The following is a 23919-nucleotide window of genomic DNA, read 5'->3' as shown; positions in this document are numbered from 1 at the left end:
GGTCTCAGTGTTGATGTGTGGGACACTGAATGGACTTGGTCTCTGTGTTGATGTGTGGACCACTGAATGGACTTGGTCTCAGTGTTGATGTGTGGACCACTGAATGGACTTGGTCTCAGTGTTGATGTGTGGACCACTGAATGGACTTGGTCTCAGTGTTGATGTGTGGACCACTGAATGGACTTGGTCTCAGTGTTGATGTGTGGAACACTGAATGGACTTGGTCTCAGTGTTGATGTGTGGGACACTGAATGGACTTGGTCTCAGTGTTGATGTGTGGACCACTGAATGGACTTGGTCTCAGTGTTGATGTGTGGAACACTGAATGGACTTGGTCTCAGTGTTGATGTGTGGACCACTGAATGGACTTGGTCTCAGTGTTGATGTGTGGAACACTGAAGCTATCAGCAGCTTGACAGGACAGGGCAAAGGTGTTAAAATACTGCCTCACTTTTTGAAATGTGCTTCTCTGTGAGAAGACCTTGTCTGTGATAAATATTTTCTTTGAGAAGACCTTCTCTGTGAGAAGACCTTCTCTAAGATAAGAGGAGAAGGAGGGGGAGGGGAATGAACTGAACAATAGTTACACATTTTTAGTTGCATTTTAGTAATTTAAAAGACACTTATCCAGAGTGACAGTCAGTGCCTTCAACAAAGGTAAAACAATGATATACTTTATATAGTTACATTTTGCATCAGGAGTGTACGTGTAACTGCCAAAATAAAGGAAACACCAACATAAAGTGTCTAAATCGGTGATGGACCACCACGAGCCAGAAGAGATTCAATAAGCCTTGGCATAGATTCTTCAAGTTTCTGGAACTCTATTGGAGGGATGCGACAACAATTTTCCACAATAAATTCTATAATTTTCGTGTTTTGTTGTTGGTGGTGGAAAATGTTGTCTCCGGCGCCACTCCAGAACCTCCCATAGGTGTTCAATTAGGTTGAGATCTGGTGTCTGAGACAGCCTTGCATATGGTTTACATTGTTTTCATGCTCATCAAACCATTCAGTGACCACTTGTGCCCCGTGGATGGGGGGCAGTGACATCCTATGGGGCATAGCCATGGTGGCCAAAATAATGGTAGAAATAATGGCCTGCCCAGCATATCTTATACATGACCCTAAACAGAGGTGAGCTCTCTACCAAACCATCTAGACTGACAGAGATGAGCTCTCTACCATACCATCTAGACTGACAGAGATGACCTCTCTACCAAACCATCTAGACTGACAGAGATGAGCTCTCTACCATACCATCTAGACTGACAGAGATGAGCTCTCTACCAAACCATCTAGACTGACAGAGATGAGCTCTCTACCATACCATCTAGACTGACAGAGATGAGCTCTCTACCAAACCATCTAGACTGACAGAGATGAGCTCTCTACCAAACCATCTAGACTGACAGAGATGAGCTCTCTACCATACCATCTAGACTGACAGAGATGAGCTCTCTACCAAACCATCTAGACTGACAGAGATGAGCTCTCTACCATACCATCTAGACTGACAGAGATGAGCTCTAAACCAAACCATCTAGACTGACAGAGATGAGCTCTCTACCAAACCATCTAGACTGACAGAGATGAGCTCTCTACCATACCATCTAGACTGACAGAGATGAGCTCTCTACCATACCATCTAGACTGACAGAGATGAGCTCTCTACCATACCATCTAGACTGACAGAGATGAGCTCTCTACCAAACCATCTAGACTGACAGAGATGAGCTCTCTACCAAACCATCTAGACTGACAGAGATGAGCTCTCTAACAAACCATCTAGACTGACAGAGATGAGCTCTCTACCAAACCATCTAGACTGACAGAGATGAGCTTTCTACCATACCATCTAGACTGACAGAGGTGAACTCTCTACCATACCATCTAGACTGACAGAGGTGAGCTCTCTACCAAACCATCTAGACTGACAGAGATGAGCTCTCTACCATACCATCTAGACTGACAGAGATGAGCTCTCTACCAAACCATCTAGACTGACAGAGGTGAGCTCTCTACCAAACCATCTAGACTGACAGAGATGAGCTCTCTACCAAACCATCTAGACTGACAGAGATGAGCTCTCTACCATACCATCTAGACTGACAGAGATGAGCTCTCTACCAAACCATCTAGACTGACAGAGATGAGCTCTCTACCATACCATCTAGACTGACAGAGATGAGCTCTCTACCAAACCATCTAGACTGACAGAGGTGAGCTCTCTACCAAACCATCTAGACTGACAGAGGTGAGCTCTCTACCAAACCATCTAGACTGACAGAGATGAGCTCTCTACCATACCATCTAGACTGACAGAGATGAGCTCTCTACCAAACCATCTAGACTGACAGAGGTGAGCTCTCTACCAAACCATCTAGACTGACAGAGGTGAGCTCTCTACCAAACCATCTAGACTGACAGAGATGAGCTCTCTACCATACCATCTAGACTGACAGAGATGAGCTCTCTACCAAACCATCTAGACTGACAGAGATGAGCTCTCTACCAAACCATCTAGACTGACAGAGATGAGCTCTCTACCATACCATCTAGACTGACAGAGACGAGCTCTCTACCAAACCATTTAGACTGACAGAGATGAGCTCTCTACCATACCATCTAGACTGACAGAGATGAGCTCTCTACCAAACCATCTAGACTGACAGAGATGAGCTCTCTACCAAACCATCTAGACTGACAGAGATGAGCTCTCTACCAAACCATCTAGACTGACAGAGATGAGCTCTCTACCATACCATCTAGACTGACAGAGATGAGCTCTCTACCATACCATCTAGACTGACAGAGATGAGCTCTAAACCAAACCATCTAGACTGACAGAGATGAGCTCTCTACCATACCATCTAGACTGACAGAGATGAGCTCTCTACCATACCATCTAGACTGACAGAGATGAGCTCTCTACCAAATCATTTAGACTGACAGAGATGAGCTCTCTACCATACCATCTAGACTGACAGAGATGAGCTCTCTACCAAACCATCTAGACTGACAGAGATGAGCTCTCTACCAAACCATCTAGACTGACAGAGATGAGCTCTCTACCATACCATCTAGACTGACAGAGATGAGCTCTCTACCATACCATCTAGACTGACAGAGATGAGCTCTCTACCAAACCATCTAGACTGACAGAGATGAGCTCTCTACCATACCATCTAGACTGACAGAGGTGAGCTCTCTACCAAACCATCTAGACTGACAGAGATGAGCTCTCTACCATACCATCTAGACTGACAGAGATGAGCTCTCTACCAAACCATCTAGACTGACAGAGATGAGCTCTCTACCAAACCATCTAGACTGACAGAGGTGAGCTCTCTACCAAACCATCTAGACTGACAGAGATGAGCTCTCTACCAAACCATCTAGACTGACAGAGATGAGCTCTCTACCATACCATCTAGACTGACAGAGGTGAGCTCTCTACCAAACCATCTAGACTGACAGAGATGAGCTCTCTACCATACCATCTAGACTGACAGAGATGAGCTCTCTACCATACCATCTAGACTGACAGAGATGAGCTCTCTACCATACCATCTAGACTGACAGAGATGAGCTCTCTCCTGACATGCTGTAGTCAAGATTGTAAACATCTTCTTCAATCTTTTTCCCGTATTGACCTCTCACTAAATGACTGTAATTTCATCCAAGCATTCCTCACTGTATTGATCCCAAACATAATGATTTTTAACTCAGGATGGATGGTGATGATTAGACGCTGAGTATCTCTGTGATAGGTTACTCCAGCTGTACTTGTATGTGATCAAACATTTGTAAACCTCAGGAGAAAGTCACAGGACAATCCTCCCTGTCTGATCCTCAGTGACATGTTTAGCTTCAATATGTATGAATGCTCAGTCACCACTCTACTGTGTAGGACTTGTTTGATGATCATTCCATAATGGTAGACGAAAACATATTTTTACAAAACATCATCAAAGCATTTGTCCAAAGCATTCCTTGTTTTTCTTGCAGACAATACCTGTGACATACAAGAAGAGACCCACCAGAAGAGACACAGCTAGACAGTGTGGAGGATGAATCAGAATTAGTTGGGTAACATAGATAAATAAGATGTTTTATTTACATAATATGCTTATGTGAGATACTTGTCATTAGAATGTCTCCCTTTGGACCATACTGTTGGCAGTTGCACTTTTCCCTTCTCAGCTAGGGCTCAGTCACTTTGGGCCCAGAGAGGGGAGAGGTCAGAATGGAACATTGTCTTGATATGTGAATGTATCTGTTAAACCATGTGAAGGGATGATTAAGGGGGAACCAATTATCTCTTGGCACTACAATGTCTGTGCACAAGTCACTCCCCTCAGTGAGCTTGTCCAGGAGTGGGGAGAAGAGGGGGTTTACTTGAGATGGGAGAATATAGAGTTGACAATTGAGTAATGCCTTGGATGAGGTAATGTTTTGGTACTATGAAGTACCAGGAACGAGATTAGAACCTCGTCTTAGAGACCAAACTGAACGATAATTTATAGCTAATGCTATCTGGCTATGGGATACTCCTTTCTCAAGTAAAAGGCCCTTTGTGAAGAGTTCCTAAGATCTGTGGTTTGTCATGTCGACTAGGGGGTGGATCTTTGCTATAAAAGATCTCAGTTGCCATTATGTTGACACTCAACTATTCATTAGAGATAGTGAATTGTTGAAAGTCAAATGCTATTGCAAAGCTTAATTATTATTAAAGGTGAAGTTTAAGTATAACTCTGACTGGTGTGTGGTTTGTAACTCTCCTCTCATATGGTAATACAGGAAATTGCCACGTCAGACAGACAGACAGACAGACAGACAGACAGACAGACAGACAGACAGACAGACAGACAGACAGACAGACAGACAGACAGACAGACAGACAGACAGACAGACAGACAGACAGACAGACAGACATTTCCTATCTCAACTCTGCTGCTGTAAATTCCACTGGAGCACATTAACAGTCATGTATTCCACTGAGGCACATTAACAGTCATGTATTCCACTGAGGCACATTAACCTCTCTTGGGCACGTGAGACGGTAGCGTCCCACCTCTTCAACAGCCAGTGAAACTGCTGGGCGCCAAATTCAAATACAGAAATACTCATTATAAAAATTCTGAAAACAAAACATATTTTACATAGGTTTAAAGATTAACTGCTTGTGAATCCAACCACGGTGTCAGATTTTTAAAATGCTTTACGGCGAAAGCATACATTAGGATTATGAGAACATAGCCCACTAGACAAATCATTACAAACAGTAGCCAGCCAGATAGAACAGTTACACAATTTAGAAATAGAGATAAAATTAATCCCTTACCTTTGATGATCTACATATGGTTGCATTCAGCAGACATTCATTTACTCAATAAATGTTATTTTTGTTCGATAAAGTCTCTTTATACCCAAAACCTCTGTTTTGTTTGCGCGTTTTCTTCAGTAATCCACAGGCTCAAACAAAGTAAAAACGGAAAGACAAAAAAATCAAAATTGTATCCGTAAAGTTCATAGAAACATGTCAAACGATGTTTATATTCAAACCTCAGGTTGTTTTTAGCCTAAATAATCAATAATATTTCAACCGGACAATAACGTCGTCAATATAAAATCTAAACAAGAAACGCACTCTCTCGGTCTTGCGCAGGAAAAAGCTCTGTGACACGGCAGGGTCCACTCATTCAGACTGCTCTTACTTCTTCATTTTTCAGAATACAAGCCTGAAACATTTTCTGAAGACTGTTGACATCTAGTGGAAGGCATAGAAACTGCATTTTGAGTCCTAAGTCAATGGATACTGTATTGGCATTGAATAGAAAACTACAAACCCCCCCAAAAAACGACTTCCTGAATGGATTTTTCTCAGCTTTTTGCCTGCCAAATCAGTTCTGTTATACTCACAGACACTATTTTAACAGTTTTGGAAACTTTAGAGTGTTTTCTATCCAAATCTACCAGTTATATGCATATCATATATTCTGGGCCCGAGACGCAGGCGGTTACATTTGGGCATGCATTTCATCCAAAATTCCGAATGCTGCCCCCTACCCTAGAGAAGGGTTAGGTCAACAGTCATGTATTTCATTGCAGCACATTAACAGTCATGTATTCCACTGCTGCACATTAACAGTCATATATTCCACTGCAGCACATTGACAGTCATGTATTCCACTGCTGCACATTAACAGTCATGTATTCCACTGAGGCACATTGACAGTCATGTATTCCACTGCAGCACATTAACAGTCATATATTCCACTGCAGCACATTGACAGTCATGTATTCCACTGCTGCACATTAACAGTCATGTATTCCACTGAGGCACATTGACAGTCATGTATTCCACTGCAGCACTGTAACAGTCATGTATTCCACTGCAGGACTGTAATAAATCAAATTAGATGTTATTTGTCACGTGCGCCGAATACAACAAGTAGATCTAAAAAAAGTTAGAGAGCAGCAGTACAATAACGGGGCTATATAAGAATACTATATACAGGGTATTACGGTACAGACTCAATGTGGAGGCTATATACAGGGTGTTACGGTACAGACTCCATGTGGAGGCTATATACAGGGTGTTACGGTACAGACTCAATGTGGAGGCTATGTACAGGGGTTCCGGTACATACTCAATGTGGAGGCTATATACACGGTGTTACGGTACAGAGTCAATGTGGAGGCTATATACAGGGGTTCCGGTACAGACTCAATGTGGAGGCTATATACAGGGGTTCCGGTACAGACTCAATGTATGGGGGCACCGGTGTCGAGGTAATTGAAGTAATATGTACATGTAGGTAGAGTTATTAAAGTGACGATGCACACATAATAGCAGAGAGTAGCGGCAAGCGTAGAAATTGGGGGGTGGGTGGGGTGGCAATGAAAATTGTCTGGGTAGCCATTTCATTAGATTTTCAGGAGTCTTATGGCTTGGGGGTAGAAGTTGTTTAGAAGCCTCTTGGACCTAGAATTGGCGTTCCGGTACCACTTGCTGTGCGGTAGCAGAGAGAACAGTCTATGACTAGGGTTGCTGGGGTCTTTGACATTTTTTAGGGCCTTTACACCGCCTGGTATAGAGGTCCTGGATGGCAGGATGATTGGCCCCAGTGATGTACTGGGCCGTTCACACTACCCTCTGTAGTGCCTTGCGGTTGCAGTTGCCATACCAGGCGTTGATGCAACCCGTCAGGATGCTCTCGATAGTGCTGCTGTAGAACCTTTTGAGGATCTGAGGACCCATGCCAAATCTTTTCAGTCCCCTGAGGGGGAATAGGTCTTGTCGTGCCCTCTTCACGACTGTCTTGGTGTGCCGGGACCATGTTAGTTTGTTGGTGATGTGGACGCCAAGGAACTTGAAGCTCTCAACCTGCTCCACTACAGCCCCGTCGATGATAATGGGGCGTGCTCGGTGATCAGGCCTACCACTGTTGTGTCATCAGCAAACTTAATGATGGGGTTGGAGTCGTGCCTGGCCGTGCAGTCATGAGTGAACAGGGAGTACAGGAGGGGACTGAGCACGCACCCCTGAGGGGCCCCCGTGTTGAGGACCAGCGTGGCGGATGTGTTGTTACCTACCCTTACCATGTGGGAGCGGCCCATCAGGAAGTCCGGGATCCAGTTGCAGAAGGAAGTGTTTAGTCCCAGAGTCCTTAGCTTATTGACGCGCATTGAGGGCACTATGGTGTTGAACGCTGATCTGTAGTCAATTAACTTCTCTAGGATAGGGGGCAGCATTTTCACGTTTGGATGAAAAGCATACCCAAATCCAACTGCCAGTTACTCATCCCCAGAAGATAAGATATGCATATTGTTAGTAACTTATTTAGGAGGCAAAACCCCGAGGACAATCCATTCAGATTTTTTTTTTTTTTTAGGGCACTCTCTTTTCAATGAGGTTTCATTGGGAAACCAGATTTCTAATCGACCTGCTTGCAGTTCCTACCGCTTCCACTGGATGTCAACAGTCTTGAGAAATTGGTTGAGGTTATTCCTTTGTGTAATGAAGAAATACGGCCATCTTGAAGTCGAGTCACTCTAGATGTCCTGTGAGATAGAAGCGCATGACCAGAAGACATGCTACGGTTGATTTTAATCCTGTATTGAACACAGATCATCCCGTCTTCAATTTTATCGATTATTAACGTAAAAAAATACCTAAAGTTGTATTACAAAAGTAGTTTGACATTTTTTGGCAAAGTTTACAGGTAACCTTTGAGATATTTTGTAGTCACGTTTGAGCAATTTGGAAGCGGTGTTTTTCTGCATTAAACGCACCAAATAAATTGACATTTTGGATATATATCGACGGAATTAATCGAACAAAAGGACCATTTGTCATGTTTATGGGAATATATTACAGTGCCAACAACAGAAGCTCGTCAAAGGTAAGGCATGAATTACATTTTTATTTATGCGTTTTGTGTCGCGCCTGAAGGATTGAAATATGCTTCTCTGTCCTTGTTTACTATTGTGCTATGCTCAGATAATAGCATTGTTTGCTTTCGCCGAAAAGCCTATTTGAATTATGACATGTTGGCTGGATTCACAACCAGTGTAGCTTTAATTTGGTATCTTTCAAGTGTGATTTAATGAAAGTTAGATTTTTATAATAATTTTCATAGTCATTAATTTGAATTTGGCGCTCTGCATTTTCTCTGAGACAGTAGCGTCCCACCTAAACTCAGATTTTTGGATATAAATATGAACTTTACCGAACAAAACATACATGTATTTTGTAACATGAAGTCCTATGAGTGTCATCTGATGAAGATCATGAAAGGTTAGTGATTAATTTTATCTCTTTTTCTGGTTTTTGTTACTCCTCTCTTTGGCTGGAAAAATGGCTGTGTTTTCTGTGGCTATCTACTGACCTAACATAATCGTTTGGTGTGCTTTCGGCTTAAAATCCTTTTTGAAATCAGACATGTTGGCTGGATTCACAACAAGTGTAGCTTAAATTTGGTGTCTTTCATGTGTGATTTCATGAAAGTTAGATTTTTATAGTAATATATTTGAATTTGACGCTCTGCATTTTTACTGGCTTTTGGCCAAGTGGGACGTCCCACATATCCTAGAGAAGTTCACTTCTTATGGCTGATATGACAACAGCCAGTCCAAGTGCAGGGCGCCAAATTCAAAAACCAGAAATCTCATAATTAAAATTCCTCAGACATTCATGTGTCTTATATCATTTTAAAGGTAATCTTGTTGTTAATCCCACCAAAGTGTCCGATTTCAAATAGGCTTTTCAGCGAAAGCACTACAAACGATTATGTTAGGTCACCACAAAACCACAATAAGCATAGCCATTTTTCCCAGCTAAATATAGCTTCACAAAAACCAGAATAGAGATAAAAAGAATCACTAACCTTCGATTATTTTCATCAGATGACACTCATAGGACTTCATGTTACACAATACATGCATGTTTTGTTTGATTAAATTCATATTTATATCAAAAAATCTGAGTTTACATTGAGGCGACTAGATTGACTAAATGCAAAATTATCAAGTGACTTTGCATAGCCCATCGTTTCAACATAAATACTCATCATAAATATAGATGATAATTCAAGTTATACACATTGAATTATAGATATACCTCTCCTTAATGCAACCGCTATGTCAGATTTCAAAAAAACTTTACGTAAATATAAACCATGCAATAATCTGAGACGGCGCTCAGGTGATTAGCCAAATTAGCCACCATGTTGGACTCAACAGAAACCCGAAAATACATGATAAATGTTTCCTTACCTTTGAGGAATTCATCAGAATGTAGTCCTATGAATCCCAGGTCCACAATAAATGCTTGATTTGTTCATTCATGTCCGTTATTTATGTCAAATTAGCTACTTTCGAATTGTTTACCAAAACCCTAACCAAAGTCTCAAAGCGCAACCACTATAACGTGACGAAATGTCCAAACATTCCGTTACAGTCAGTAGAAACATGGCAAACGATGTACTGAATCAATCTTTAGAATGTAGTTAACATACATCTTGAATAACGTTCCAACCGGAGAACTATAACGACTTCAATTGAGAGATGGAACACAGCTGCCTCTCACGTGCACGCGCGTGGGGAATGCATGGTCACCTCATGGGACCTGATACTAAATTCTGTATAATTCGACCCCCTTCACATTAGAGTCATCAGACTTAGTTCTGTTGATTGCTGACATCTAGTGGAACCCCAAGGCAGTGCAACATCATTAATATCTCGAGTGGATTTCTTTAGGGACTCTGGTGAATACACACAGGCTCAGATTTCTGACTTCCTGTTTTGATTTCAACTCAGGATTTTGCCTGCCAATATGAGTTCTGTTAATCTCACAGACATAATTCAAACAGTTTTAGAAACTTTAGAGTGTTTTCTACTAATAATAATATGCAAATATTAGCAACTATGACTGAGGAGCAGGCCGTTTGATATGGGCACCTTTCATCCAAGCTACTCAATACTGCCCCTTCAGCCATAAGAAGTTAACAGCATTCTCACATAGGTGTTCCTTTTGTCCAGGTGTGAAAAGGCAGTGTGGAGTGCAATAGAGATTGCATCTTCTGTGGATCTGTTGGGGCGGTATGCAAATTGGAGTGGGTCTAGGGTTTCTGGGATAATGGTGTTGATGTGAGCCATGACCAGCCTTTCAAAGAATTTCATGGCTACAGACGTGAGTGCTATGGGTCGGTATTCATTTAGGCAGCTTACCTTGATAAGCTTACCTTGGGCACAGGGACTATGGTGGTCTGCTTGAAACATGTTGTTATTACAGACTCAGACAGGGAGAGGTTGAAAATGTCAATGAAGAAACTTGCCAGTTGGTCAGCGCATGCTCTGAGTACACGTTCTGGTAATCCGTTTGGCCATGCATCCTTGTGAATGTTGACCTGTTTAAAGGTCTTACTCACATCGGCTGCAGAAAGTGTGATCACACAGTCGTCCAGAACAGCTGATGCTGTTACTTGCCTTGAAGCGAGCACAGAAGTTATTTCGCTCATCTGGTAGGCACGTGTCACTAGGCAGCTCTCGGCTGTGCTTCCCTTTGTAATCTGTAATAGTTTTCAAGCCCTGCTACAGCCGACCAGCGTCGGAGCCGGTGTAGTACGATTCGACATTAGTCCTGTATTGACTCCTGTTTGATGGTTCGTCGGAGGGCATAGCGGGATTTCTTATAAGCGTCTGGGTTAGAGTCCCGCTCCTTGAAAGCGGCAGCTCTACCCTTTAGCTCGGTGCGAATGTTGACTGTAATCTATGGCTTCGGGTTGGGGTATGTACGTACAGTCCCTGTGTGGACGTCGTCATCAATGCACTTATTGATGAAGCCAGTGACTGGTGTGGTGTACTCCTCAATGCCATCGGAAGAATCGCGGAACATTTTCCAGTATGTGCTAGCAAAACAGTCCTGTAGCTTAGCATCTGCTTCATCTGAACACTTTTTTATTGACCGAGTCACTGGTGCTTCCTGCTTTAATTATTGCTTGTAAGCATGAATCAGGAGGATAGAATTATGGTCAGATTTGCCAAATGGAGGGAGAGGGAGAGCTTTGTACGCGTCTCTGTGTGTGGAGTAAAGGCGGTCTAGAGTTTCTTTCCCTCTGGTTGCACATTTAACATGCCGATAAAAATTTGGTAAAACTGATTTGAGTTTGCCTGCATTAAATTAGGAGTTTTAATAGGAGCGCCGCCTCTGGATGAACATTTTCTTGTTTGCATATGGCAGGTAGCCTAGCGGTTAGAGCATTGGGCCAGTAACCGAAAGGTTGCTAGATCGAATCCCTGAGCTGACAAGGTAAACATCTGTCTTTCTGCCCTGAAACAGGCCACCATTAACATCGACGGGGCTGTAGTGGAGCGGGTCGAGAGTTTCAAGTTCCTTGGTGTCCTCATCACCAACGAACTATCATGGTCCAAACATACCAAGATAGTAGTGAAGAGGGCACGACAAAACCTTTTCCCCCTTAGGAGCCTGAAAAGATTTGACATGGGCCACCTTATCCTCAAAATGTTCTACAGCAGCACCATTTAGAGCATCCTGACTGGTTGCATCACAGCCTGGTATGGGAACTGCTCGGCATCTGACCGTAAGGCGCTACAGAGGGTAATGCGAAACGGCCCAGTACATCACTGGGGCCAAGCTTCCTGCCATCCAGGACCTATATAATAGATAGTGTTAGAGGAAAGCCCATAAAATTGCCAGAGGCTCCAGTCACCCAAGTTATAGACTGTTTTCTCTGCGACCGCACAGCAAGTGGAACTGGAGCACCAAGTCTAGGACCAAAAGGCTCCTTAACAGCTTCTACCCCCAAGCCATTAGACTGCTGAACTATTCATAAAAATCGCCACTGGACAATTTACATTGAGCCCCCCCCCATTGTACAATGCTGCTACTTGCTGTTTGTTTGTGTCACACCTTGACCTGTTTCACCTGTCCTTGTTTTTGTCTCCACCCACTCCAGGTTTTGTTTGTTTTCCCCAGTGTATTTATCCCTGTGTTTCCTGTCTCTCTGTGCCAGTGTATTTATCCCTGTGTTTACTGTCTCTCTTTGACAGTTTGTCTTGAATGTTCCAAGTCAACCAGCGTTTTATCCCATACTCCTGCCTTTGCTATTCTCCTTTTTCTAGTCCTCCTGGTTTTGACCCTTGCCTGTTCTGGACTCTGTACCCGCCTGCCGGACCATTCTGCCTGCCTTGACCTCGAGCCTGTCTGCCACTCTGTACCTCCTGGACTCTGAACTGGTTTTGACCTTTTGCCTATCCACGACCATTCTCCTGCCTACTCCTTTTGGATTATTAAACATCTTAAACTCCAACCATCTGCCTCCGGTGTCTACATCTGCGTCTCGCCTTGTGTCATGATAGTAGGAACTGGCCATGACAGACCCAGCAAACTTGGACCAGCTTTGCCACACTGTCTCCCTGCAGGGAGCCACCATTGGGAGACATGAGGAGCTGTTACAGGACCTTCTGGAAGGGCTTCGTTCTCTGACAGAACACCACGACCAAGGGTTTAATGCTACTATGGAGCTAATTTAGGAGTTAACTCATTGGCTGTCTGCCATTCCTGAGAGACCCCAACCTCCCAGTGCATTTTTTCATTTTAGTGGTGAGTTGGTACAGCCTATCCCGGTTCCCTGAGAAACCTGCTTACCTCCTCCGGAGCGATATTCAGGGAGTCCTGGTACCTGCCGGGGTTGTCTTTCTCAGTGCTCACTTTTTGAGCTACAGCCATCTTAGGTCCCTTCGGACAGATCGAAGATAGCGTATATTATTGTTTGGGAGCAGCAATCCGCCCTCTGGAGGAATTCATGGCGGAGGTGAGGAAGGTATTTGAGTCTCCAGTATCCAGGAGAGAGGTGGCCAGTAAACTTCTTGATTTACTACAACTCCCGTAGTGTGGAAGCTGTTGATTTTCGCACGTTGGCCACCGAGAGTGCCTGGAATCTGGAGTCTCTCTTCGATCCCTTTCTTCATGGATTATCCGAGGTGGTAAAAGATGAGCTAGCCGGTGTATCTCGACTTCCTCATCGACCTAAACATAAAAATTGATGGATGCTTAAGGGAACGCAGGAGTGAGAGGAGGTCTGGCCTCGGGCACACTCATTCACCCACTATGGCTCGCTCACCTTCAAAGGAATCAGGAAGTTCACGAAGGTAGTTTTCCCGAGAGGATCCGAAGCCACCCGAACTCCCTCGTGAATTATCAATGACGGGTGAGTTGGATTCTCCTGAGCCTATGCAATTGGGAAGAGCTAGGTTATCGGTTGGGGAACACTCACGTAGGCTGAATTTCAAATGTTGTCTGTACCTTTGAGGGGCAGGACATTACAGGGCTACCTGCCCTGTTAGGAAACCCTTGTCTCTTGTGGGTACAAGTACTTTGGTGAGTCAGACTGGGAGTTCCCTAATTCCCATCACCCGCACACCTTTCTTTGTGCTTGTGCTGTTGGGAGACCAATCTAAGGCTCTCCGAGTGCTTATTGACTCTGGAGCGGATTAAAGTTTTATGGATGCTACTATTGCTTCTGAGCTAGGTATTCACATTCAACCTCTCTCAGTTCCCATAGATCCTAGGGCACTGAACGGCCGCTCACTAGGTGGAGTCACCCATTGTACTGTGCCCATTCAAATACGTCTTCCTCAGGACTTCAGCAAGGCTTTGGATGTTTCTGTCATTCCCACTGAGTACCATGACCTACTTGAAGTTTTCAGTAAGGCACGTGCAACTTCCCTACCCCCGCACCGTCCTTATGATTGTGCCATTGATCTTCTCCAAGACACCACACCACCTTGGGGTCGGCTATATTCTCTATCCGGGCCGGAGACCAAGGCTATGGAGGAGTACATAGAGGAGTCTCTGGCTACTGGGGCCGTCCTTCCGTCTGCATCTCCTGCCGGCGCAGGGTTTGTTTTGTGGAGAAGAAGGACAAGACCCTGCATCCGTGCATTGACTACCGGGGACTGAATGATATTACTGTAAAAAATCGTTACCCATTATCACTCCTCTCCTCGGCTTTTGAACCTCTCCAAGGGGCCATAATTCTTTCCAAGTTGGACCTTCGGAATGCCTACCACCTGTTTCGGACACGCAAAGGGGATGAGTGGACAACACAGCTAGCGGACATTAAGAGTGTCATGTCATGCCGTTTGGACTCACCAACGTCCCCCGCTGTCTTTCAAGCTTTGGTAAACGATGTGCTCCGGGACATGCTCAACCGTTTTGTTTTCGTCTACCTTGACGGCATCCTGTTTTTTTCCCGATCTGCCCAAGAACATGCTCTTCATGTCAGGCAGGTCTTTCTGCGCCTCCTGGAGAACCAACTGTTCGTGAAAGCCGAGAAGTGTGAGTTCCAACTCTCTCCAATCACTTTTCTCTGATATGTCTTTGCTGAGGGTAATGTCCAGATGGATCCTGGAAAGGTGAAAGCAGTGGTGGATTGGCCTCAACCTACGTCCAGGGTGCAGTTGCAACGGTTTCTTGGTTTCGCAAACTTCTACCTCCGTTTCATTTGGGGTTACAGCACCCTGGTGGCCCCCCTCTCATTTCTCCCAAAGTACCGTTCAAATGATCTCCTGCTGTCAACAAAGCCTTTGTGGACATGAAGCATCGATTCACAACAACACCCATCCTAACGGTGTGCGCCCAGAACAAGACTCCACGTCAAGCTCCTTCTGGCCTGCTTCAGCCACTACCGGTCCTTCATCGTCCCTGGTCCCATATCTCTCTGGACTTCCCCCGTCTGATGGCAACACCGTCATTCTGACAGTGGTGGATCGGTTTTCTAAGGCCGCTCATTTCATGCCTTTCCCTAAACTACCCTCTGTCAAGGAAACGGACCAGCTCATGGTGCAGCCCGTATTCCGGATCCATGGTCTCCCGGTGGTTATGGTTTCTGACCGGGATCCTCAGTTCTCGTCTCAGTTCTGGAAGTCGTTCTGCACCCTTATTGGAGCATTGGCCAGTCTATCCTCTGGATTCCATCCCCAATCAAACGGCCAGTCGGAGTGAACTAATCAGGACCTGGAGACCACCTTAAGATGCCTGGTCTCAACCAACCCCACTACCTGGAGCAGTCAACTGGTCTGAGTGAAGTATGCCCGGAACAACCTTCCAGGTCTGCCACAGGACTCTGCCAGATCGGCTATTCTCAAGACCAACTCCAGGAATCGTCTATCTTTTCCTATCTCCAGAGTCCTGAGTTCCACTGCTGTCCATCGTGTGTTACCCCGTACCCTCCATATTCACCCTACCTTCCATGTGTCTAGGATTAAGCCCGTGTCTTACAGTCCTTTGTCTTCTGTTTCCAGGCCCATCCCTCCCCCTGGGTCATCGATGGCCAGACAGCGTATACGGTGAGACGCCTCCTGAGGGTTCGACCACGGGGCAGCGGTTTCCAGTACCTGGTTGATTGGGAGGGTTTTGGCCCGGAGGAGAGGTGCTGGGTCCCTGCTAATGACATCCTGGACCCGGCCCTCATCGCCTATTTTCACCGTCGACATCCCGGTCAGCCAGGTACAGTTGAAGTCAGAAGTTTACATACACTTAGGTTGGAGTCATTAAAACTCATCTTTCAACCACTCCACAAATGTCTTGTTAACTTCTTGTGGCTGCAGGGGCAGTATTGAGTAGCTTGGATGAAAGGTGAACAGAGGTGCCCAGAGTAAACGGCCTGCTCCTCAGTCATAGTTGCTAATATATGCATATTATTAGTAGTATTGGATAGAAAACACTCTGAAGTTTCTAAAACTGTTTGAATTATGTATGTGAGTATAACAGAACTCATATGGCAGGCAAAAACCTGAGAAAAAATCCAAACAGGAAGTGGAAATTCTGAGGCTGATCGATTTTCAACCAAGATCCCATTGAAATCACAGCGAGATATGAATGAGTTTGCACTTCATACGGCTTCCACTAGATGTCAACAGTCTGTAGAACTTTGTCTGATGCCTCTACTGTGAAGGGGGGCCGAATGAGAGGAAAATTAGTCAGGTCTGCCATGACCTGACCATTCGTTGACCATGCGCGTTCACATGAGAGGGAGCTCAGTTCCATCGCTCATCTGAAGTCAATGTAATTCTCCGGTTGGAACTTTATTCAAGATTTATGTTAACAACATTCTAAAGATTGATTCAATACATCGTTTGACATGTTTCTACTGACTATTACTGATCTTTTGGACATTTCGTCAGCTTTTAGGGAACGCGCTTCGTGACTTTGGAATTGTTTACCAAGCGCGCTAACAAAAGTAGTTAATTGGACATAAATAACGGACATTATCGAACAAATCAAGCATTTATTGTGGACCTGGGATTCCTGGGAGTACATTCTGATGAAGATCATCAAAGGTAAGGGAATATTTATCATGTAATTTCTGGTTTCTGTTGACTCCAACATGGCAGCTAATTTGACTATTGTTTTGAGCGCCGTCTCAGATTATTGCATGGTTTGCTTTTTCCGAAAAGTTTTTTTGAAATCTGACACAGCGGTTGAATTAAAGAACTATAGCTATAATTCCAAGTGTATAACTTGTATTATCATCTATATTTATAATGAGTATTTCTGTTGAATCGATGTGGCCATGCAAAATCACTGGATGTTTTTGGAACTAGTGAAGGTAACACGCCAACGGAAACTCACATTTATTCATATAAATATGAACTTTATCAAACAAAACATACAAAATACATGTAACATGAAGTCGTATGAGTGTCATCTGATGAAGAACATCAAAGGTTAGTGATTAATTTTATCTCTATTTGTGCTTTGACTCCTATCTTTGGCTGGAAAAATTACTGTGTTTGTCTGTGATTTGGCGGTGACCTAACATAATTGTTGGTGGTGCTTTCGCTGAAAATCCTATTTGAAATCGGACACTTTGGTGGGATTAACAACAAGATTACCTTTAAAATGGTATAAAACACATGTATGTTTGAGGAGTTTTAATTATGAGATTTCTGTTGTTTGAATTTGGCGCCCTGCACTTTCACTGGCTGTTGTCATATCGACCCCGTTACCGGGATTGCAGCCATAAGAAGTTTAACAAACTCTAGTTTTGGCAAGTCGGTTAGGACATCTACTTTGTGCATGACACAAGTCATTTTTCCAACAATTGTTTACAGACAGATTATTTCTCTCATAATTCACTGTATCACAATTCCAGTGGGTCAGAAGTTTACAAACACTAACTTGAATGTGCCTTTAAACAGTTTGGAAAATTCCAGAAGATGATGTCATGGCTTTAGAAGCTTTTGATAGGCTAATTCAGATAATTTGATTCAATTGGAGGTGTACCAGTGGATGTATTTCAAGGACTACCTTCAAACTCAATGCCTCTTTGCTTGACATCATGGGAAAATCAAAAGAGATAAGCAAAGAAATCAGAAAAAAAAATTGACATCTCCACAAGTCTGGTTCATCCTTGGGAGCAATTTCCAAACGCCTGAAGGTACCACGTTCATCCGTACAAACAATAGTACACATATATAAACACCATGGACCACACAGCCATCATACCGCTCAGGAAGGAGACGCGTTCTGTCTTTTGGAGATGAACGTACTTTGGTGCAAAAAGTGCAAATCAATCCCAGAACAACAGCAAAAGACCTTGTGAAGATGCTGGAGGAAACAGGTACAAAAGTATCTATATACAAGTAAGAAAAGTCCTATATCGACATAACCTGAAAGGCCGCTCAGCAAGGAAGAAGCCACTGCTCCTAAACCTCCATAAAAAAGCCAGACTACGGTTTGCAACTGCACATTGGGTCAAAGATCGTACATTTTCGAGAAATGTCCTCTGGTCTGATGAAGCAAAAATAGAACTGTTTGGTCATAATGACCATCGTTATGTTTGGAGGAAAAAGGGGGACGCTTGCAAGCCGTAGAACACCATCCCAACCGTGAAGCACGGGGGGGGGGGGGGGATCATCATGTTATGGGGGTGCTTTGCAACACGAGGGTCTGGTGCACTTCACAAAATAGATGGCATCATGAAGCAGGGAAATTATGTGGATATATTGAAGCAACATCTCAAGACATCAGTCAGGAAGTTAAAGCTTGGTCGCAAATGGGTCTTCCAAATGGACAATAACCCCAAGCATACTTCCAAAGTTGTGGCAAAATGGCTTAACCTCTACTTCATCACCCTCCCTGATCCGGGATCCTCCTCATCAAAAAAGCTGACTAGCATAGCCTAGCCTAATTGGACAGGGATATCATATAATATAATTTTCATGAAATCACAAGTCCAATACAGCAAATGAAAGATAAACATCTTGTGAATCCAGCCATCATTTCCGATTTTTAAAATGTTTTACAGCGAAAACACAATATGTATTTCTATTAGCTAACCACAATAGCCAAACACACAACTGCATATTTTCACCATGTTTCCACCGCATAGGTAGCTTTCACAAAACCCACAAAATGTGATAAAATTAATCACTAACCTTAAACAACTTCATCAGATGACAGTCTTATAACATGTTATACAATACATTTATGTTTAGTTCGAAAATGTGCATATTTGAGGTATAAATCATAGTTTTACATTGCAGCCACCATCAAAAATAGCACCAAAGCAGCCAGAATAATTACAGAGAGCAACGTGAAATAGTTAAATACTCATCATAAAACATTTATGAAAAATACATGGTGTACAGCAAATGAAAGATAAACATCTTGTGAATCCAGCCAATATTTCCGATATTTTAAGTGTTTTACAGCGAAAACACAATATAGAATTATATTAGCTTACCACAATAGCCAAACACACAAAGGACACAAATTTATTCACCGCAAAGGTAGCTTTCGCAAAAACCAGCAATAGGTATAAAATGAATCACTAACCTTTGGACTTCATCAGATGACAGTCTTATGACATCATGTTATACAATACATTTATGTTTTGTTCAAAAATGTGCATATTTAGAGCTGCAAATCGTGGTTATACATTGTGAATACGTAGCAACAATTCCCCAGAATGTCCGGAGATATTTTGGACACTCACCTAATCTGACCAAAGAACTCATCATAAACTTTACATAAAAATACTTGTTGTATGGCAAATGAAAGATACACTGGTTCTTAATGCAACCGCTGTGTTAGATTTTTAAAAATAACTTTACCACAACATACAGCTTGGGTTATTGTGAGACAGCACTCACCAATATGGCGGAGAATAGGCATCAACATATTACACAGAAATACGAAATAACATCATAAATGTTTTCTTACTTTTGCTGAGCTTCCATCAGAATGTTGTACAAGGAGTCCTATTTCCAGAATAAATCGTTGTTTGGTTTTAGAATGTCCATTTCTTCTGTCGAATTAGCAACCTTGGCTAGCATTGTGGCGCGAACATTCCCATCCTCTCTTGGCGCAAAGAACGGAAAATTCCAAAAGTCCCATTAAACGGTGAATAAACTGATAAAACTAACCTACTTTATGATGTTTTTCTCATATGTATCAAATAAAATCAGAGCCGGAGATATTCGCCGTGTATACCGAACGCTTTTCAGAAGGCAATGTTGAGGTCCTTCTCGCGCCTTGGAAAACTGACAAAATGGCTGACCTGCCACTCCAAAAGCTCTTGTTCGACCTCAGATCAAGCTAGACACCCCATTCCACCTTCCACTGCCTATTGACATCTAGTGGAAGGCGTATGAAGTGCATGTATATAGATAAATATAAGCCAGTTGAATAGGCAGGCCCTGACACAGAGACCCATTTTCAGAATTTTCACTTCCTGTCTGGAAGTTTGCTGCCAAATGAGTTCTGTTTTACTCACAGATATAATTCAAACAGTTTTAGAAACTTGAGAGTGTTTTCTATCCAATAGTAATAATAATATGCATATTGTACAATCTAGAATAGAGTACGAGGCCGTTTAAATTGGGCACGATTTTTTCCAAAGTGAAAACAGCGCCCCCCTATTGACAAGAAGTTTTAACAGTCATGTATTCCACTGCAGCACATTAACAGTCATGTATTCCACTGCAGCACATTGACAGTCATGTATTCCACTGCAGCACATTAACAGTCATCTATTCCACTGCAGCAAATTGACAGTCATGTATTCCACTGCAGCACATTAACAGTCATGTATTCCACTGCAGCACATTGACAGTCATGTATTCCACTGCAGCACATTAACAGTCATGTATTCCACTGAGGCACATTAACAGTCATGTATTCCACTGCTGCACATTAACAGTCATGTATTCCACTGAGGCACATTGACAGTCATGTATTCCACTGAGGCACATTGACAGTCATGTATTCCACTGCAGCACATTGACAGTCATGTATTCCACTGCAGCACATTAACAGTCATGTATTCCACTGCAGCACATTGACAGTCATGTATTCCACTGCAGCACATTAACAGTCATGTATTCCACTGCAGCACTTTGACAGTCATGTATTCCACTGCAGCACATTGACAGTCATGTATTCCACTGCAGCACATTAACAGTCATGTATTCCACTGCAGCACTTTGACAGTCATGTATTCCACTGCAGCACATTAACAGTCATGTATTCCACTGCTGCACATTAACAGTCATGTATTCCACTGCAGCACATTAACAGTCATGTATTCCACTGCAGCACATTGACAGTCATGTATTCCACTGAGGCACATTAACAGTCATGTATTCCACTGAGGCACATTGACAGTCATGTATTCCACTGCAGCACATTGACAGTCATGTATTCCACTGAGGCACATTGACAGTCATTTATTCCACTGAGGCACATTAACAGTCATATATTCCACTGCAGCACATTTTTTGTATTTGTATTTATTATGGATCCCCATTAGCTGCTGCCAAAGCAGCAGCTACTCTTCCTAGGGTCCAGCAAAAATAAGGCAGTTTATACAATTTTAAAACATTACAATACATTCACAGATTTCACAACACACTGTTTGCCCTCAGGCCCCTACTCCACCACTACCACGTATCTACATGTCCATGTGTATGTATAGTGCGTAAGTTATTGTGTGTGTGTGTGTGCCAATGTTTGTGTTGCTTCACAGTCCCCGCTGTTCCATAAGGTGTTTTTTTAATCTGTTTTTTAATAGTAATTCTACTGCTGCGTCAGTTACTTGATGTGGAATAGTTCCATGTAGTCATGGCTCTATGTAGTACTGTGCACATCCCATAGTCTCTTCTGGACTTGGGGACTGTGAAGAGACCTCTTGTGGCATGTCTTGTGGGGTATGCATGGGGGCCCGAGCTGTGTGCCAGTAGTTTAGACAGACAGCTTGGTGCATTCAACATGTCGTCAATACCTCTCATAAATACGAGCAGTGATGAAGTCAATATCTCCTCCACTTCAGCCAGGAGATATTGACATGCATAGTATTAATGTTAGCTCTCTGTGTACATCCAAGGGCCAGCCGTGCTGCCCTGTTCTGAGCCAATTGCAATTTTCCTAAGTCCTTTTTTGTGGCACCTGACCACACGACTGAACAGTAGTCAAGGTGCGCCAAAACTAGGGCCTGTAGGACCTGCCTTGTTGATAGTGTTGTTAAGAAGGCAGAGCATTGCTTTATTATAGACAGACTTCTCCCCATCTTAGCTACTACTGCATAATTATTTTTTGACCATGACTGTTTACAATCTAGTGTTACTCCAAGCAGTTTAGTCATCTCAACTTTTTTTTTTTTTTTTTGTCATCTCAATCTTTTTCCACATTATTTATTACAAGATTTATTTGAGGTTTAGGGTTTTGTTCCAAATACAATGCTCTTAGTTTTTGAAATATTTAGGGCTAACTTATTCCTTGCCACCCACTCTGAAACTAACTGGAGCTCTTTGTTAACCTCTCTAGGGTATGTGGGACGGTAGCGTCCCACCTCGTCAACAGCCAGTGAAACTGCAGGGCGCCAAATTCAAAACAACAGAAATTCCATAATTTAAATCCCTCAAACATACAAGTATTTTACACCATTTTAAAGCTACACTTGTTGTAAATCCAGCCAAAGTGTCCGATTTCAAAAAGGTTTTACGACGAAAGCACACCAAACGATGAGCCAAGTCACAGAAAAAGACAGCCATTTTTCCAGCTAAAGAGAGGAGTAACAAAAAGCAGAAATAGAGATAAAATGAATCGATAAGATAATCTTCATCAGATGACACTCATAGGACTTCATGTTACACAATACATGTATTTTTTGTTTGGTAAAGTTCATATTTATATCCAAAAATCTGAGTTTAGGCAAGACGCTACTGTATTATCACTTGGCAAAAAGCCTGAGAAAATGCAGAGCGCCAAATTAAAATGAATTATTATGAAAATTACTATAAAATCAAACTTTCATTAAATCACACAACAAATTAAAGCTACACTGGTTGTGAATCCAGCCAACATGTCAGAATTCAAATAGGCTTTTCAGCGAAAGCATACGATGCTATTATCTGAGCATAGCACCATAGTAAACAAAAGAGAGAAAACATTTCAACCCAGCAGGCGCGACACAAAACGCAGAAATAAAAATATAATTCATGCCTTACCTTTGACGAGCTTCTGTTGTTGGCACTCCAATATGTCCCATAAACATCACAAATGGTCCTTTTGTTTGATTAATTCCGTCGATATATATCCAAAATGTCCATTTATTTGGCGCGTTTGATCCAGAAAAACACAAGTTCCAACTTGCTCAAACGTGACGACAAAATATCTCAAAGGTTACCTGTAAACTTTGCCCAAAAATGTCTAACTACTTTTGTAATACAACTTTAGGTATTTTGTAACGTTAATAATCGATAAAATTGAAGACGTGATGATCTGTGTTCAATACAGGATTAAAACGATATGTAGCATGCCTTCTGTTTGAGTGCCTCTGATTCAAGATGGCCGTATTTCTTCATTACACAAAGGAATAACCTCAACCTATTTCTCAGGACTGTTGACATCTAGTGGAAGCCGTAGGAACTGCAAGCAATTCACTTAGAAATCTGGTTTCCCAATGAAACCTCATTGAATAGACAGTGACCTCAAAAAAGAAAAAATCTGAATGGTTTGTCCTCCGGGTTTTGCCTGCTAAATAAGTTCTGTTATACTCACAGACATGATTCAAACAGTTTTAGAAACTTCAGAGTGTTTTCTATCCAAATCTACTAATAATATGCATATGTTATCTCCTTGGGATGAGTAACTGGCAGTTTAATTTGGGTATGCTTTTCATTCAAACGTGAAAATGCTGCCCCCTACCCTAGAGAAGTTAAGTGTTGCAGTCATTTCAGTCACTGTAGTAGCTGACGTGTATTGTGTTGAGTCATCAGCATACATAGAAACACTGGTTTTACTCAAAGTCAGTGGCATGTCGTTGGTAAACATTTAAAAAAGCAAGGGGCCTAAACAGCTACCCTGGGGAATTCCTGATTCTA

General features: G+C 42.7%; 1 protein-coding gene across 1 annotated transcript in view; it reads left to right on the top strand.

Annotated features, from left to right (window-relative positions):
- Positions 1-23919, top strand: part of LOC139549548 (contactin-5-like) — a 785449-nt gene that overhangs the window by 103383 nt on the left and 658147 nt on the right. Inside the window, exon 2 of the mRNA XM_071360158.1 lies at positions 15835-16039. The gene's annotated coding sequence lies outside the window, so the exon portion shown is untranslated. The remainder of the gene's footprint in view (positions 1-15834; positions 16040-23919) is intronic.

The sequence above is a fragment of the Salvelinus alpinus genome, chromosome 22 (assembly GCF_045679555.1).
Source record: "Salvelinus alpinus chromosome 22, SLU_Salpinus.1, whole genome shotgun sequence".
NCBI classification, from domain to species: domain Eukaryota; kingdom Metazoa; phylum Chordata; class Actinopteri; order Salmoniformes; family Salmonidae; genus Salvelinus; species Salvelinus alpinus.
Note: the sequence above shows the minus strand (reverse complement) of the source record. Positions and strands in the feature narration are given on the sequence as shown.